General features: G+C 39.0%; 1 long non-coding RNA gene across 1 annotated transcript; it reads left to right on the top strand.

The window, feature by feature from the left end:
* Window positions 1-5775: 5775 nt before the first annotated feature.
* Window positions 5776-8999, top strand: LOC123167911 (uncharacterized). The gene is made up of 2 exons (XR_006484139.1): window positions 5776-6275; window positions 8082-8999. It is a non-coding gene; the product is annotated as an uncharacterized lncRNA (long non-coding RNA).
* The last annotated feature ends 2396 nt before the right edge of the window (window positions 9000-11395 follow it).

Raw genomic sequence — 11395 nt, 5'->3', positions numbered from 1 at the left:
AAAATGATTTTCTGGGATTCACCATGTGGGATGTACATACCTACGGAAATGATTTTCTGGGATTCACCGTGTGGGATGTACATACCTACGGAAATGATTGGGTTTCGATGCCTCGCCCGATCGCACACGGCCCCAGCCTGGGTCCCAGGAGGGCCTATCCCCGACGATTTCTGGGTCGTGTGGGAAGGACCCCCCTATCGCCCACACTCACTTGGCGACGGTTCCAAATGTCGTCGCAGAAAGGGGTTAAAAACCGTTTGTTTAGCACATCGTTGTACCAGTGTACTAATCTTGGACGTGATGCCTATATAATGATCATTGCATGGATATCGTCATGATTGTTTGAAGTTCTATCAATTGCCCAATGATGGTAGCTAGAACTACGTCAGTATTTCCCTGGAGAGGGAGGGATGATGTAGCACAACGACGGTAGGTATTTCCCCAGTTATGAAACCAAGGTATCGAACCAGTAGGAGAACCAAGCAACACAACGTAAGCAGCACCTGCACACAAACAACAACACCTCGCAACCCGACGTGTTAAAGGGGTTGTCGATCCCTTCCGGGGTACGACGCCTCAAGATAGGCAAACAGACATGAGGTAAATTGTATTAGATTGATAGATCGAACGCAAAATAAAATACATAAATATAAAACGCAGCAAGGTATTTTTTTATTTTTTGGTTTAATAGATTTGAATAAAAACGCAAAGGAAAAGTAGATCGCAAGGCAAATATATGAGAAAGAAGATCCGGGGGCCGTAGGTTTCACTAGTGGCTTCTCTCGAGAAAAATAGCAAACGGTGGGTAAACAAATTAGTGTTGGGAAATTGATAGAACTTCAAATAATTATGACGATATCCATGCAATGATCATTACATAGGCATCACGTCCAAGATTAGTAGACCGACTCCTGCCTGCATCTACTACTATTACTCCACACATCGACCGCTATCCAGCATGCATCTAGTGTATTAAGTTCATGGAAAAACGGAGTAATGCAATGAGAACGATGATATGATGTAGACAAGATCCGTTTATCTATATGGCGGTAGATATAGATCTCGTCTTTTTATCCTTAGTAGCAACGATACATATGTGGCGGTTCCCTTTCTGTCACTGGGATCAAGCACCGTAAGATCAAACCCACTACCGGGCACCTCTTCCCATTGCAAGATAAATAGATCAAGTTGGCCAGACAAAACCCAAATATCGGAGAAGAAATAAGAGGCTATGAGAGATCATGCATATAAGAGATCATAGAAACTCAAATAACTTTCATGGATATAAAAAGATATAACTGATCATAAACTCAAAGTTCATCAGATTCCAACAAACACACCGCAAAAGAGACATCATATGGATCTCCAAGAGACCATTGCATTGAGAATTCAGCGAGAGAGAGAAAGCCATCTAGCTACTAAATACGGACCCGAAGGTCTACAAAGAACTACTCATGCATCATCGGAGAGGCACCAATGGAAGTGGTGAACCCCTCCGTGAGGGTGTCTAGATTGGATCTGGTATTTTTGCGGTATTTATAGAGCAAAGAGGCGGTCCGGGGGCACCCGAGGTGGGCAACCCACCAGCACGCGCCTGGGCCTCCTAGCGCGCCCTGGTGGGTTGTGCCCCCCTTGGGGCACCCCCAGGTGCAACTAGGGCCCATTGCCTTCCTTCTGGCCCATAAAAAATCATCGTGGAGTTTCGTGGCATTTGGACTCCGTTTGGTATTGATTTCCTGCGATGTAAAAAACATGGAAAAACGGCAACTGGCACTTGGCACTATGTCAATAGGTTAGTACCAAAAAATAATATAAAATGACTATAAAATGATTATAAAGCATCCAAGATTGATAATAAAACAACATGGAACAATCAAAAACTATAGATACGTTGGAGACGTATCAGCATCCCCAAGCTTAACTCCTAGTCGTCCTCGAGTAGGTAAGTGATAAAAACAGAATTTTTGATGTGGAGTGCTGTTTATCAAGTCATATCATATTCTTTTCTTTATAGCATGGACATTTGGACTTTTATGTGATTCAAAGCAATAGTCTAGTTTTGACATCATAATTTAGATACTCAAGCATATCAACAAGCAACCATGTCTTTCAAAATATCAATGCTAAAATAAGTTATCCCTAGCCCATCATGCTCAAACATTGATCCATTCATGAAACACACTCGAATATTAACTACAACCAATACTTGAGCACGATCATATTGCCTCCTAGTTGGTGCTTTTGTAAGAGAAGATGGAGACTCAAATTCAAAATAAAAATTGTATAAAGTAAAAGAAAGGCCCTTCGCAGAGGGATGTAGGGATTTGTAGAGGTGCCATAGCTCAAAGCGAAAAATTAGAGATAAAAACATTTTGGGAGGTGTATCCATCCCACCAACGAAAACGACGTAGAGCTACGAACACTTTCCATGCTAGATATGCCATAGGCGGTTCCCAAACAGAAAATAAAGTTTATTCTTTTTCCACCATTCTTTCACTTTCCATGGCTAGCCGTATCCACGGGTGCCCTCCATACCAACACTTTCCAAGGAATTTATTATTTGATAACATAAAGTAAATTCATTTTTGCATTTCAGGACTGGGCATCCCTAAAACCATTTCCTTACTCTCGTGCAATGACAAGTGAATAAACACTCATCGTGAGAATAGCACATCCAGCATGGAAAATATTAGCCACACATTACCGTTCCGCGAGCGAAACAAACACACAAAAGAGAAGTTTATTTTGAAAATTAGAGATGGCACATGCAAATTTGCCTAGAACGGCAAAAGAATACCGCATATAGGTAGATATAGTGAACTCATGTGGCAAAACTGGTTTAAAGGATTTTGGATGCACAAGTAGAGGTCATACTTAGTGCAAAATGAAGGCTAGCAAAAAGATTGAGAAGCGACCAACCAAGAAACGAATAATCTCATAAGCAAGCATTAAGCATAATTAACACCGAATAATGCATCATAAGTAGGATATAATTTTCATTGCATGATTATTGACTTTCGTGCATGGATAGGGAATCACAAACCTTAACACCAATATTCTTACTAAAGCACAATTACTCATCAATATAACTCACATATCACATCTTTATATCTCAAAACTATTACTAAGAATCAAGTTTATTTTGTCCAATGATCTTCATGAAATTTTTCTTTATCCTTCTTGGATATCTATCCCTTTGGGACTAATTTTCATGTGTTGCTTTTCATAAGCTCAAACAAATATAAGTAATGATCATGAGCATAACAAATTTTTCTTTCTCCCAAAATAATTTAAGTGAAGCAAGAGAGAATTTCCTCAAACTTTTACTAACTCTAAAATAAATCTAAGTGAAGCAAGAGAGCATTTCTTTAAAAATAACAAAGCACACCATGCTAAAAAAGATATAAATGAAGCACTAGAGCAAGTCCTAGCTCATAAAAGATTTAAGTGAAGCATAGAGAGCAATTCTAACAAGTCATGACATAATTTTGGCTCTCTCAAATAGGTGTGTCCAGCAAGGATTGATTACTTAAAACACAAAATAAAACAAGCAAAGACACATATCATACAAGACGCTCCAAGCAAAACACATATCATGTGACGAATAAAAATATAGCCTCGAGTAAAATACCGATAGTTGTTGGAAGAAAGCGGGGATGCCACTCGGAGGCATCCCCAAGCTTAGTTGGTTGATCATACTTGTATAATAGCTTGCGATGCCGTCTCTTACATCCTTCCTTCATCCATCGTAAGATAACTCAAAACTTGAAAACTTCAATCACACAAAACTCAACAAAACCTTTGTGAGATCCGTTAGTGCAAGAAAAATAAATCACTACTACAAGTGCTGTATCAAACCAATTCATATTTTGTTTTTGTATTATATCTACTGTATTCCAACTTTTCTATGGCAAAAACTCATCAAAGAAAACCATAGAGCCATCAAAATAAGCACACAACACAAAGAAAGCAGAATCTGTCAAAACAGAACAGTCTGTAGTAATCTGACTTGTTCGAATAGTTCTGGAACTCCAAAAATTCTACCAAAATAGGACGACCAGGGTAATTTGTATATTAATCTTCTGCAAAAATAATCAGGGCAAAATCTCTTTTCTGTGATTTATGAAAATTATTTTCGTGAGCACAAAGTTTCTGTCTTTTTCAGTAAGATCAAACAACTATCACCCAAGAAGATCCTATAGGCTTTACTTGGCACAAACACTAATTAAAACATAAAAAGCACAATCATACCAGTAGCATAACTGTGTAAACACTCAAGAACAGAAACAAAAAGCAAAAATAAATTTTATTCATTGGGTTGCCTCCCAACAAGCGGTATAGTTTTACGCCCTTAGCTAGGCATAAGGCAAGGATCTAAGTTTTGTAATCCTTCTTCTTCTTATTTTCCTTGGGGGTATTTTTATCAGGTGGTTTTGTAAACACAACATAAAACATATTATCCATAGAAACTTTAGCATTCCTTAGTTGGTTTTCAGCATAACCCCTTTGATTTCCCGCAACAATCCAAGAATAGTGTTGATTAATATTATTAAAAACTTGTTGGATTATTTCTAGAACGGGGACGTCCCTTTTAAGATTCTCATCAAGGATCTTATTATCCCCAAGCAAATGCCTTAGTGCATAGTCACTATTGTAAAGAACTAGCAAAGTGGCCCGCTCGATGCGCGGGCTAGAAGTTTATAGAGTTGATTGGAGATCACATGATTTTCATTTATCCATTTATCCAAAGAAAATTTGGAATTAAATTTGATGCCATTTTGAAATATAAGAATCTATGTATATTTTATGTTTTGTATGTTTGAGCTTTTACTGATATATAAATATATGGGTTACCCCTTCATCATTTACGTTTTAGTTAAGCATGACGGACCAATCAGCTCTGTTGTGCAAAATATATTTGTATATTTTCTGTATTTTTGTAATGTTGCTTAGTTATACTTTTTTATGAACACAAATTTAATAGTTCTCATTGTTTTTGTGTTGGTAGGCATATATAGATTTTCCAATATTGCGTAAGATTGGTAGGTATTTCTTTCGATATATAGTGATTTTTGTACTGTAAGTGATTTTGTTTTGATTCGGTATAAAAAGTTAGAGTGTATTTATATATTATACATATCCACTTAAAACTTTCTTTGTAGATATTTGTTTCAATGGTCATTGGATGCAGTTAACTTAAGACACGTGCACACAAATTAAAATATAGTTGTACGTAGTCTAACTAATTTCGTTGTTCCTCGTGTAGCATCACTTGTTGGTTGCACTATATAACAAACCTTGCTTTGGAACTTGTCTTATCGACAGTAATCCCATTTCAGTGAAATAAAACTCACTTTTACGCTCAGAGGTGCCAATGGTGGCTTGTATTTTCACGTTGGCATAGTTTGGTTTGGGATTGTTCACTCTTTGGAAAAAGGAAAGTCGCCCACAGTATTTTTATTAAATGTGTTTTAGCAATACTGTATTTTTGTTAGAAAAAAAATCACTGTGCACACTTACAATATACATCTACACAACGTTATTGGTTTTATATGGGTCCCATCATGCTAGCTGTTCGCGTTCCCTATCATGTTGTAAATAAAAGGTAATTTTTCTGCTGGTTGAATATTATGGGATTTTTTGAGGTAGAATATTCTGGTATTTATATGAATTTTGATTTTGCTAACCACATATACCATGCGGTAGAATATTCTGGTATTTAGCCAAACAGGCTGACAAAGCGACCACACATCCTTTTTACTACAACCCCCCAAACGTATCTTCTTCCACGTCCACACTTTTACACAGTCGCAAGTTGCTCTTGCCAGATCCCCTTTCTCTCTTCCTCATTCTCTCCGCTCACTCCAAAATTGCTGCCGCCGGATAGCTGTCGTCAGCTTGCTTCCTTGGTTCGGTGCCATCAGCTTGCTCGTCCTCACCTGCGGCCACCCCCGCAGCTCGATTCGCTAGTGCGGCCATAGGATGAACTTCAACGGTGGCTGGTTTGTCTCCACGTACGCCTCTTCGGTCTAGGCTGGTAAACAGCGATGGAGGGGTAGCAGGGCCCAAGGTGGAGCTGCGCAAGGGAGTAGGCGAGATCATCCATCTGCACGGTGTTGTTGCTCTCGACGTCCGTGCAGGTGATGTGGGCATGGATTTCGCCTCGCAACCAGCTTTGATCCATCTTTAGTATGAGGATGGTGGAGACGTTTTCTGCCCCTAGAGCGCCAGCGAAACGCATCCTCCACATCGGCGACATTCTTCGAAGTTCGAAGGTCCCCTTTTCCCTTTTCCTGACTGTCATATATTTATTTTTTTCATAACCATGTCCTTTGTTTCTGCGATTGAATATAACGTAATTAAGGAAATGCCTGTTTAGTGAAAAGTGTTTCTTCACTTTTCCTTGAAATCTTGAAAAAGCATGTGATTTTTTAAGGGCTCCATAGGTGTTGAATGAGGTAGATAATAATTAGTGAGTGAAATTGGAAAGAATGTAAGCATATGTCCACGCAGACATGATAACCGAATTGGAGGTGCTTTTGCCATCGACATGCATGTAGGGGATTGGTGGGGACAATGTTGCCCCCAAGTTCCTACTCGGACACGTCGTCACTGTCCAAAAGCGAGGCAGGCCAAAAATTTGTCTTCGTCGTCGACAGAGGCAACCTGGCTTGGTCATTGAATATTTTCACCCACATGTCCTCCTTCCTCTTATCCTTTTTTTTTCTTTGTATGATTGAACTAATATAATTAAAGAAGGTATTGCTTTTCAGTGACTAACGTTCCTGTTTATGTTTTTTATACCATCATCTATACTGGTTGCCCTTGATTTTCTTTCGATTGACTTATGGTAAAGGTACTAAATGATGATAGTAAGTTATGAATGCAAAATACAGAGTATAGCGTAGTGCTAATATGTTTATGCCCCCTCCACTTTTTTTCCGGGCTTGGGACGATATTGGCAGTGTCAGGCCCCTCTACCCCTATTAATATTCAGCAAACTTAAGAAATAATTAGTATATTTATGGTTAGCTATAATTTAAATATTTTCGAAAGATAAATTAAGATTTAAAAGTAAATTTGAAAATAGGTCTGATCGCGTTGTACATATAATATGTAACAACTGTGCATATGTCAATTCACTGGCTTCTTCACACATCCATCCAGTGTGTAAATTTGGCGATTCCTACTCTTTCTTTCGTTGCAATCTTTGTTAAATCTGTAGGATCTGAAAAGATGACTTGCTGCTCATTTTCCAAGTGGAAAGGCAATCTTTCGACGTAGGGATCTCTGAAGTGCAATTCAAATTGAACTATTTTCCAACAATTAGCACTGTGGCTTGGTCATCACCTTTATTTATGTATTAAAAAAGGTATTTTATTGATAGGGATCTGTTGCACACCTCTACATTTATATGTGCTTGATATTTGACCAGTAGATATCTGTTGAATGGGACTACAGCAGAATTGATGTGCAAGGCATATGCAACATAATGTTGCTTCCTGTGCATCATTAGTGGTAAAGTTTAGAACCAAAGGGATGATAACACACATAAGGTAAAACTTGTGAAGATTTTTTTACTTGAAGTTGATCAAAGGTTGTCCTTTTTGTGTGGCTGTGTATTGTGGGGCATCCCCATTATGATCGAAGACTGTTTATTTATCTTTTCTTGCAGTTTCATTCTACTTTCCAATCTTGCTGTTTTGTTGATTGTCTGGATTTGCAACAATAAGATAATAATTTTAAATATTGTTTTCTTGTCCAAGCAAAAATCAATTAGGAACCTCTTGTGCCTAACTGGAATTGTTGTCTTTTTAGTTGTAACATTCTTGTGATACCACATATAAAAGAATCACGATTAGTAACGGATCACCTTGTTGGATTGCATATTTGATTTGTTTTAACCACCTTTTACATGTTTCTCAAATTCCTTGGTATGTGGCCCACCATTTCTTGTCATTGTTTATTCCTGCACAATAGAGAATGCAAATATAAAGTTCAAGAGGATGATATTATAATATTATTACAGACAGTGGTAGACCTGAATTTGTGTTTTTTTGGGGTGATGGATGACTACAAAGATCAATGGCGATGCACCTGCTGGTCTTTGGACAGGGGAGTATCTTGCTCCGCCGCTTAAGACCTGGGCTGGCCAACCCTGCTCGTCCCAATGGTTGGTCCACCACAGGTTGCGGATTAATGCTCAAGTTTGTGAAGATTCATTATTTTTATTACTTTTTGCTTTACTTTTCTCATTATTTTTATGCCATCTGTACTTGATTAATGAGGTACTTTATTAGACATAATTACTGTGGTACTCAATTCAAATATTATGTGACCATTATCTGATCTACAAACTGTAAGTAGATACCATACTGCAGTACTCTTACCCTTTGCTTCTTAATAGACTTCAAACCTATGGAGGCCATTCCACAATCCCAGATTATAGTAGAGGAGCACGCTATAATTCTGTGAGATGGTACTTACTAAAGATGGTCTGATCTCTTGACGTAGCAGATTACGATTGAGGATAGTCAACATGAGATTGGGGGGCTTGTGACCGATGCAGGAAGACAATGCTGAAGTGCCACTTGTTGGAGGAAGTTGACATCGAAGTGTTGTTTGCTGGAGGAAGATGATGTAATAAGGGTACTCTTCTGAAATCTAAAGGACAATGAACTTTTGAGATGGTCGAACCATTGCCTGGGGAAGGTATTTTAGGGATGGCTGAGTTGACCACGCTTGCTCGATGGAAAGAGATGTTACTTGGATGCGGAGAGATTTTATATATGTACGTGAACGTGAGATTTTGTTTCTGCTTGGAGAGATTGTATCTCTGTACAATATTGGTAGAGTTTGGTTATGTTTGGAGAGATTGTATCTTTGCATAGGATTGTGAGAGTTTGGTCATTGCGTCCTGTACATGATCGTTTGACTTTTTCTGGGACCATGAGAGTGTATATTTTTAAACGTGTAATGATCAGCTTTTTTTATGGCTATGTATTTTGAGTACATTTTTAACGTGTGATTTTTTATGGCTATGTATTTTGAGTACATTTTTAACGTGTGATGGCCCTTTTTTTTATGGCCGTGTATTTTTAAACACGTGTCGATCAGTTTTTTTAATTGTGGCATGGCTGTGACTTTTTTAATTCATGGGATGGTTCAATAGAATCCAGAGATTGTTTGTGATGGTACGGAGGGCATGGGTCCACCTGGTTAATGAAGATCTAACCATTCTGATTTCTTCGATGGTATTAGGCCCACTGAATTAAAGACCAGATGTCTCTAATTATTGTAGTAATTTCTAGGGTAATTATTTTTTTATGGTGAACCCGTCAAGTACTTTTTATATATAAATAGATTTCATCTATCACGGGCTTTTCACGATTCATACCATAAAAATCAAAGATTTCCCTAGCTTCCCGAATTATGTAGTCAAACTCGTTCATAAGAACGGGAGTGGCCAACTTTTTGGCTCTAGGATTCTTTATTTTGGGAGGCTAAAAAAAATCTTTGCAAAGTAGGATGAGTGCGGATAAATTTACTTTCAAATTTTAGAACTAGTGTTGAAATAACATCCGCATAAGATCTAGTAGTTTAAAGTATAAGGGCATCATCAAGACTCAGATTTCCAACACAATTGAAAAATTCTTGGATACGTTCTTTTCCCATAACGTTCCCTTGCCCCAAGATAAAAGTTTTAGCATCCAGATGGCCTGTACATCCAATCTTAGGAGTCAGGCCATCATCTGTTGGTGCCATACCGAAATCACTCATGATTGCAAGCAAGGAATAGATCTGACGAGAAAATGACGAACGGAAAAAGAGAGGCGAATAAAACGGCAAATTTTTGTGAAGTGGGGGAGAGGAAAACGAGAGGCAAATGGCAAATAATATAAATTGCAAGGAAATGAGATTTGTGATTAGGAACCTGGTTGTGTTGAAGATCCTCCACGGCAACGGCGCCAGAAATTCTCCTTGATGGTAGCTGGAACTACGTCGGTATTTCCCTGGAGAAGGAGGGATGATGTAGCACAGCGACGGTAGGTATTTCCCTCAGTTATGAAACCAAGGTATCGAACCAGTAGGAGAACCAAGCAACACAACATAAGCAACACCTGCACACAACAAACAACACCTCGCAACCCGACGTGTTAAAGAGGTTGTCAATCCCTTCCGGGGTACGGCGCCTCAAGATAGGCAAACGAACGTGAGGTAAATTGTAGTAGATTGATAGATCGAACACCAAATAAAATAAATAAAGATAAAACACAGCAAGGTATTTTATTTTTATTTTTTTGGTTTAATAGATCTGAATAAAACGCAAAGGAAAAGTAGATCGCAAGGCAAATATATGAGAAAGAAGACCCCCCGGGGGGTAGGTTTCACTAGTGGCTTCTCTCGAGAAAAATAGCAAACGGTGGGTAAACAAATTACTGTTGGGCAATTGATAGAACTTCAAATAATTATGACGATATCCAGGCAATGGTCATTACATAGGCATCACGTCCAAGATTAGTAGACCGACTCCTGCCTGCATCTACTACTATTACTCCACACATCGACCGCTATCCAGCATGCATCTAGTGTATTAAGTTCATGGAAAAACGGAGTAATGCAATAAGAACGATGACATGATGTAGACAAGATCCGTTTATCTATATGGCGGTAGATATAGATCTCATCTTTTTATCCTTAGTTGCAACGATACATACGTGTCGGTTCCCTTTCTGTCACTGGGATCAAGCACCGTAAGATCGAACTCACTACCGGGCACCTCTTCCCATTGCAAGATAAATAGACCAAGTTGGCCAGACAAAACCCAAATATCGGAGAAGAAATATGAGGCTATAAGAGATCATGCATATAAGAGATCAAAGAAACTCAAATAACTTTAATGGATATAAAAAGATATAACTGATCATAAACTCGATGTTCATCAGATCCCAACAAGCACACCGCAAAAGAGTTACATCATATGGATCTCCAAGAGACCATTGTATTGAGAATTCAGCGAGAGAGAGAGAGAGAGAGAGAGAGAGAGAGAAAGACATCTAGCTACTAACTACGGACCCGAAGATCTACAAAGAACTACTCACGCATCATCAGAGAGTCACCAATGGAAGTGGTCAACCCCTTCGTGATGGTATCTAGATTGAATCTGGTGGTTCTGGACTCTGCGGTGGCTGGATGAATATTTCGTCGATGCTTCTAGGGTTCTGGTATTTTTGGGGTATTTATAGAGCAAAGAGGCGGTCCGGGGCACCCGAGGTGGGCACAACCCACCAAGGCGTGCCTGGGCCTCCTGGCGTGCCCTGGTGGGTTGTGCCCCCCCTCGGGGCACCCCCCAGGTGCAACCAGGGCCCATTGACTCTCTTTCTCATATTATTTG

Source organism: Triticum aestivum, chromosome 7D (genome assembly GCF_018294505.1).
Source record: "Triticum aestivum cultivar Chinese Spring chromosome 7D, IWGSC CS RefSeq v2.1, whole genome shotgun sequence".
NCBI lineage: Eukaryota > Viridiplantae > Streptophyta > Magnoliopsida > Poales > Poaceae > Triticum > Triticum aestivum.
This window is presented reverse-complemented; position numbering and strand designations above follow the sequence as displayed.